General features: G+C 50.9%; 1 long non-coding RNA gene across 2 annotated transcripts; it reads right to left on the bottom strand.

Moving 5' to 3' along the window:
• Nucleotides 1–3037: 3037 nt before the first annotated feature.
• Nucleotides 3038–6087, bottom strand: LOC141372176 (uncharacterized). 2 transcript variants are annotated; one of them, XR_012377479.1, is made up of 3 exons: nucleotides 5882–6087; nucleotides 5129–5347; nucleotides 3038–3471 (listed from the first exon to the last, which is right to left on the bottom strand). It is a non-coding gene; the product is annotated as an uncharacterized lncRNA (long non-coding RNA). The 2 variants fall into 2 exon arrangements; XR_012377480.1 differs by lacking the exon at nucleotides 5882–6087 and adding an exon at nucleotides 5448–5490.
• Between the last annotated feature and the right edge of the window lie 499 nt (nucleotides 6088–6586).

Raw genomic sequence — 6586 nt, 5'->3', positions numbered from 1 at the left:
GAGTTCCAGGGTAAAGCCATCTGCACACCAGTTCTCCCACCCGATCCGGCACCATTGCCAGAGTGAGAGCCTGCCCGAGATTGGGAGGCACTTCTCGAGGCAGTTCAGCGCTGCTGTGGGAGGCTGTGCGGGGCATCCTCTGAGAAGGCACAGGGACAGGCTGTGGGGATCAGCACAGGGTGATCACCCTGGCAGGGTGGTGATCTTCTCTCCTCCTGCTGCTTCGGCACCATCTCCAGATGGAGGACTGGCCACTGCAGCGGGGCTGGTCACCACTGCAGCGTCGACGCGGCTGCAGAAGCAGATACAGACCCACAGCCCGCTCCAGAGCTCGAGGTATTTTCATCTTGTGTTCGGTGCCTTCGCCGGGAGCTCGGGAGCTGGAGCCAAGTAGGCCCCAGTGTGAGTAAGCCCCCTGGACCTACGGCTCCATCACCAACTCCAGAGCTAGAGCCAACGCAAGACTCCGAGCTGTCCCAGCTCCACAGTCAGCTCCGGGAGCTCCTGGGACATGGAGCCAGCGCTGGCTCCCCCTGCAGAGCTAGAGCCAGTGGGCTCTGCGCAGCAAGCCCCAACCCAGCACCAGCTCCAGGGCTAGAGCCGGCTCCGGCCCCAGCTCCCGGACCAGCTGATGAGCTACCACCAGGGCCAGTTCCAGCACCAGAGTCGGCCTGTACTCACCGGTGAAGGCATTCCTTTCTTCTCTTTTGGCTTTTTTTTCTTTTCATGATTCCAGGTGTGCTATGTTTCTAATTTAATATAAAATAAACGTTATCTTTTTAAACATTTCACAGTGTGCAATCCACTGTTATTAACTTCATTTCCTGCGCTGGGCACCATCACCACTACCTCGTCCCAGAACATTTAATGCCCTGGAGGAAAACCCCGCCCCCACCGAGCAGGCAGGCCCCGGCCATTCCCCACTGCCCCTGCTCCCTGGCAAGCACCACTCTGGCACCTGTCATTTACCCGTGATGAATCTCTCATACATGTGGGATCATACCGTATGTGGTATTTGGGGTCTAGTTTCTTCCCCCGAGTATAATGTTTTCAAAGTTCACCCACATGGTAGCATGTATCAGTACTTCATTCCTGTCATGGCTGAATGAATTCCATCGTATGAACACACCACGCTGTGTTTATCCATTCACCTGTGGATGCACCTGTGGGTTGTCTTCACCTTTCGGTTATTGCCAAGAGTCCTGCTGCGATTATTTATGGGCAGGCTCTTGTTCGAGTGCCTGTATTCCATTCTTTGTTTAGATGATGAGTGGAATTGGGCCAAAGGGTAATAGTAAGCTCAACGTTTGGACGACGTGCCACACCCTTTGCCACAGTGGCTCCTCCATGTTACATCTCCCCCAGCAATGGAGGAGGCTTCTCTTTCCCCAGAGCCTCTCCAACACTTGTTATTTCTGCTGATTCACTAGAGCCCCCCTCCTGGGTGCGGGAAGGTAAGTCACTGTGGTGTTGGCTTGCATTCCCCTCCTATCTCATGATGAAAATCATCCCATGTGCTCACTGGGCCGTCGGACTATCTTCTTGGGAGGAATGTCTATTATTTTCAGTGGGGTTGTTTATGTTCTTAAGTTGTCGGAGTTTTTTATACATTCTAGATGCAAGACTCTTAGGAGATTTACAAATATTTCCTACCATTCTTTGGGTTTCATTACATTCTCTTGAGATTATCCTTTCATTCACAAAAGCTTTTAGCAATGTTGTAGTCCAGTGTCTCTGTTTTCTCTGTTGTTGCTTGTGCTTCGGGTTCCATAAAGGGACACCATTACCAAGTCCAAGGGAATGAAGTTCTGCCCCTATGTGCTCTTAGTTTCCTTCTGAGTGGTCAGCATTTTCACTCTTAAAGTTCATGCTTTGATCCATTTGGAGTTCATTTTCTATACGGTGGAAGGCAGTGCTCTGACTTCACTCTTTCGTATGTGGATATCCAGTTTCTCAACACCGTTTGTTAGAGACACTGCTTTTGCCGCATTGAATGATCCTGGTATCCATGTTCAAACACACCTGACGGTACATGTATGTATTCCTTGGTTCTCAGCGGTATTGCACAGATCCATATGTGCTGGTCTTCTCTGCTCATACCTTTCGGGAAATATTATAATCTCATACAGAGTTTTTCAAATTCTTAGGATTATTTACATATAAGATTATGTCATATATAAATAAGCTTTTTCTTCTTCCTTTCCACTTGGGAGCTTTTAGTGACTAATCTTGTATAATTTCTCTGACCAAACTTCTACGACAATATTGAAATGAAGTGGTGGACATGGGCATCCTTGAATTATTTGGGATTTTAAGGAGAAAACTTTGTCTTTCACCACAGAGAATGATATACATAATGAGGTTTTTTTCATAAACATCCTTTATCATAATTATTAAAGACTTTTATTTATTTATTTATTTGAGAGGGAGAGCATGGAAACCCAAGAGTGGGCAGGGGCAGAGGGAGAGAATCTCCAAACAGACTCCCTACTGAGTGCAGAGCCCTCCCTGGAGCTCAATCTCAAGACTCTTGAGATCATGACCTGAGCCCAAACCTAGAGTCGGACACTCAACCCACTGAGCCACCCAGGCACCTCTCCTTTATCACAATTAAATTATCTATTTCTATTTTATTTAGAGTACTTGTTATGAAAAGGTTTGGATTTTGTCAAAGCTTACCCTACATCAATTGAGATGATCATGTTTCTTCTTCTTTTTTTTTTTTTTTAAAGATTTTACTTATTTATTTGACAGAGAGGGACAGCGAGAGCAGGAATGCAAGCAGGGGGAGTGGGAGAGGAAGAAGCAGGCTTCCCGCTGAGCAGGGAGCCCGAAGTGGGACTCGATCCCAGGACCCTGGGATCATGACCTGAGCCGAAGGCAGACGCTTAACGACCGAGCCACCCAGGCGCCCGGAGATGATCATGTTTCTTATGGATGTGGTCCGTGACACTGCTTAGCTACGTTGAACAGCCTTTGCATTCCTGGTGTAAATCACACTTGGTCATGGTGTATAGTCCTGTCAGTGTGCTGCTAGATTCGGTCTGCTAGAATTCCGTTGAGGATCCTTGCCTCGCTCTTCATCATGCATTTTGGCCTGCCGTTGTCTTTTCTTGTAAGGTCTTTGTCAGTCTTTGGAGTCGGGACGATGCTGGCATTCTAGGGTGATGTGGGAAGTGTTCCCTCCTCTTGTACTTTTTTCAGACTTTCAGAAGGATTGGTATTATGTCTTCTTTAAACGTGTGGGACAAATCACCAGGGAAAGCGTCGGGTTCTGGACTTTTCATTCTTGGGAAGTTCTCAATACTGCTTCAGTCTATTTACTTATGGCAGGTCTGCTCAGGGTTTCCATTTCTTCTGGAGTCACTTTGATAGTTTGTGTGCTTCTCAGATTTATCTGCTCCATCTCAGGGAGCCGATTTGTTGCTATAAAGTGGTTCCATTTTTGTCTCCTTGTCAATTTTGGTAAATCTGCAAAAGAAAGAACTGCTGTTTCCACCGATTTTCTCACATGCTCTTCTCTTCCGTTTATCTCTGCCCTAATCTTCATACTTTCTTTTGCTCTACTAACTTAGATCTTCTCCTTTGACTGAGCCAGAGGAACATTCTACCTGTTCCAGATGCCAGCCAGCCAGAGGGCCGTCGTCCAGGTCTGCGTTGTTGGGTACAGAAGCAATACCGAGTGGAGTGGATCAGGCTACCTGGGCAATTTCCACCTCACCTGGCATTCCAGGTCACCCCCAGACTGTCATTTCGGGCTGAACCTCTCCTCCTGCCAGGCATGATGCCCAGCAACGACTGACCTGGCTTCCCATGAACCACTCATGACCTTAGGCGACTTCTGTGCTGAAGGAACAAGAAGACTAGCTGAATTTTGCCAAGGAGCACTGCCCATGAGCAGAAAACCCTGCATAGCCCAGGGCACTGTCTTCTGTGCACTTCCTCACACCTTCCCATGCGTGGGTCACAGCCACCTGTGCCCATGGACACCCAAGAGCACCCATTCACCCAGGGTGTCTGATCAATGCAAAGTCAGACCTTCAATTCTTTTCTTTTTAATTTTTTTATTGTTATGTTAATCACCATATATTACATCATTAGTTTTTGATGTAGTGTTCCATGATTCATTGTTTGTTCATAACACCCAGTGCTCCATGCAGAATGTGCCCTCTTTAATACCCATCACCAGGCTAACCCATCCCCCTACCCTCCTCCCCTCTAGAACCCTCAGTTTCCTTTTCAGAGTCCATCGTCTCTCATGGTTCGTCTCCCCCTCTGACTTACTCCCCTTCATTCTTCCTCTCCTGTTATCTTCTTCTTTTTCTTTTTTCTTAAAATATGTTGCGTTATTTGTTTCAGAAGTACAGATCTGTGATTCAACAGTCTTGCACAATTCACAGCGCTCACCGTAGCACATACCCTCCCCAGTGTCTATCACCCAGCCACCCCATCCCTCCCACCCCCCACCACTCCAGTAACACTCAGTTTGTTTCCTGAGATTAAGAATTCCTCATATCAGTGAGGTCATATGATACATGTCTTTCTCTGATTGACTTATTTCGCTCAACATAACACCCTCCAGTTCCATCCACGTCATTGCAGATGGCAAGATCTCATTCCTTTTGATGGCTGCATAATATTCCATTGTATATATGAACCACATCTTCTTTATCCATTCATCTGTCGATGGACATCTTGGCTCTTTCCACAGTTTGGCTATTGTGGACATTGCTGCTATAAACATTGGGGTGCACGTACCCCTTCGCAGCCCTTCAATTCTGCCACCACACCCCCAACACAACACCCAAGACCAAAAGGAGCCCTCACTCCAAGTCCTGGGACCAGCTCAGATGCAGCCCCTACCTGCGCAGCAGGGACATCGCCCACCTGCTCTGCATGCTCCTCCAGCCCGATGTGGATGTGGAGGAGATCAGCGTGGGTTTTGTGTCAGGGTCCCTGATGGCCAGGAAAAGGTGACTGTCCCACCCTTTTCCCTGACAGACATCCGTTCCTGGAGCCTGGGTCTCCACTCCACAGCCACAAAGGGGCCAAGGAGACTCAGTCTCTAGAAGCTTCTGGGCTAGATGCTGACAGGGGGTGCCTTGCACAGTATGGTGTTTCTGCAGGCCTTGCCGTTCCTCAAGTTCCGGAGTTGACCTCCCAGTCATCGCTGGAGACCTCAGGCATCCTCTCAGCTTCTGTCAGCACCTCCCCGTCCTCAGCCTCCATATCAGATCTGTGGCAGCCTCGGACTCACACGAGCTCCGCCTCTCAGGGTCTGCAACCACAGCTCCTCGCTGCCGCTCTCCACGCAGCAGGTGGGCGCTGCTGCCTCATCCCCATCAGCCTGGACATGGAGATCGGCACCATGTACAAGAGCATCCTGCTGAACTGGGCATGTGGGGCATCCCTTTGGTCTCCTCACTCAGACCTCTCTGGGTCCTGACCTCACTGGAACAGCTAGCTACTCTGACGAGAAGCCATCTCTGGACCTTCCAGGCAGCATGCCCAGGCCTGGAAGGACGCAGACGCCCACCACGGCCCCCACTCTACACAGGAGGAAACTGCGTCAGCCTCCTCACCTCTGGCTGGTGCTTAGGGATCCACGCTTGAGTGGGGGCAATAACATGCCCACCAAGCTCCTTCTAAGTCTAGGATGCTGTGGCTCTGATAAGACTGCCTGGATTGTGTCCCCTGAACCTACAACCCGCAGTGTCCCCTGACTCCTTGCCCAACATCCAGAGAGCCCTGCATGATCTGGTCTAGACATGCTCCCCAGGGTGCACCCCTCACCCCACTCTCTCCTCTGTAGGGCCTTTAACCCCCAGGGAGCCCTTCAAGATTTTGCCCCTCAGAACACCCCCATCCAGGATGGCCTCACCTCCAAGCCTGGGCTCAAAGGCTACTTCCTCGGGCTCCTCTGGAAGCTCAGGCTTTGGGTCAGGTTGATCTGGGTTCAAACCCACAGCAGGGCCCTCTCACAGCCCTGTGACTGGCAAGCTCCTATGGGAACTCTCGGGACCTCCGTTTTCTACTTTGAAGATGGGGTCAGTGACTCCCACCCCAGGAGGATGTGTTGGGGATTAAAGCAGGGAGATGAGCGTGTTTGAGTGCCGGGCCTTGGGGAGACGGGGTGCTGCCAGGAAGACAGGGGAGGGGATGTAGAGGAGAAAAACGCGGCCTGACCTCCTCCCTGCCCAGACGTGTCCCCGTTCCCCCTCCCCTGACCCAGCCATGCACCGGGACGAACACTGGAGTGGACCCAAAGGTAACACAGGGAGGCCCAGAGCCAGCCAGGCCAGCCAGACACCGCTGTGATCCGACAGTGCAGCCCAGCTCCCCTCCTGTGTGTGTGTGTGTGTGTGTGTGTGTGTGTGTGTGTGTGTAGACGTCTCAGGCAGGGTAGCCCACCCTGAGCAGGAGCAGGGCGATGAGGGGCCAGATGCCTGGTGGGTGCATCATGTTCACACCCCAGGTCAAGGCTGGCTGGGTGGGACGGGGTGTGCTGGGGCGGCCTCCTCCTCCCCAGGGTGTATCCAGAGCCCTGTAGATGTATGTCACTGCATCCCAGGTGCAGGGCTGTGCC

The sequence above is a fragment of the Callorhinus ursinus genome, unplaced genomic scaffold (assembly GCF_003265705.2).
Source record: "Callorhinus ursinus isolate GAN/ISIS: 27379988/994484 unplaced genomic scaffold, GSC_fseal_2.0 scaffold2093, whole genome shotgun sequence".
Lineage (NCBI taxonomy): Eukaryota > Metazoa > Chordata > Mammalia > Carnivora > Otariidae > Callorhinus > Callorhinus ursinus.
This window is presented reverse-complemented; position numbering and strand designations above follow the sequence as displayed.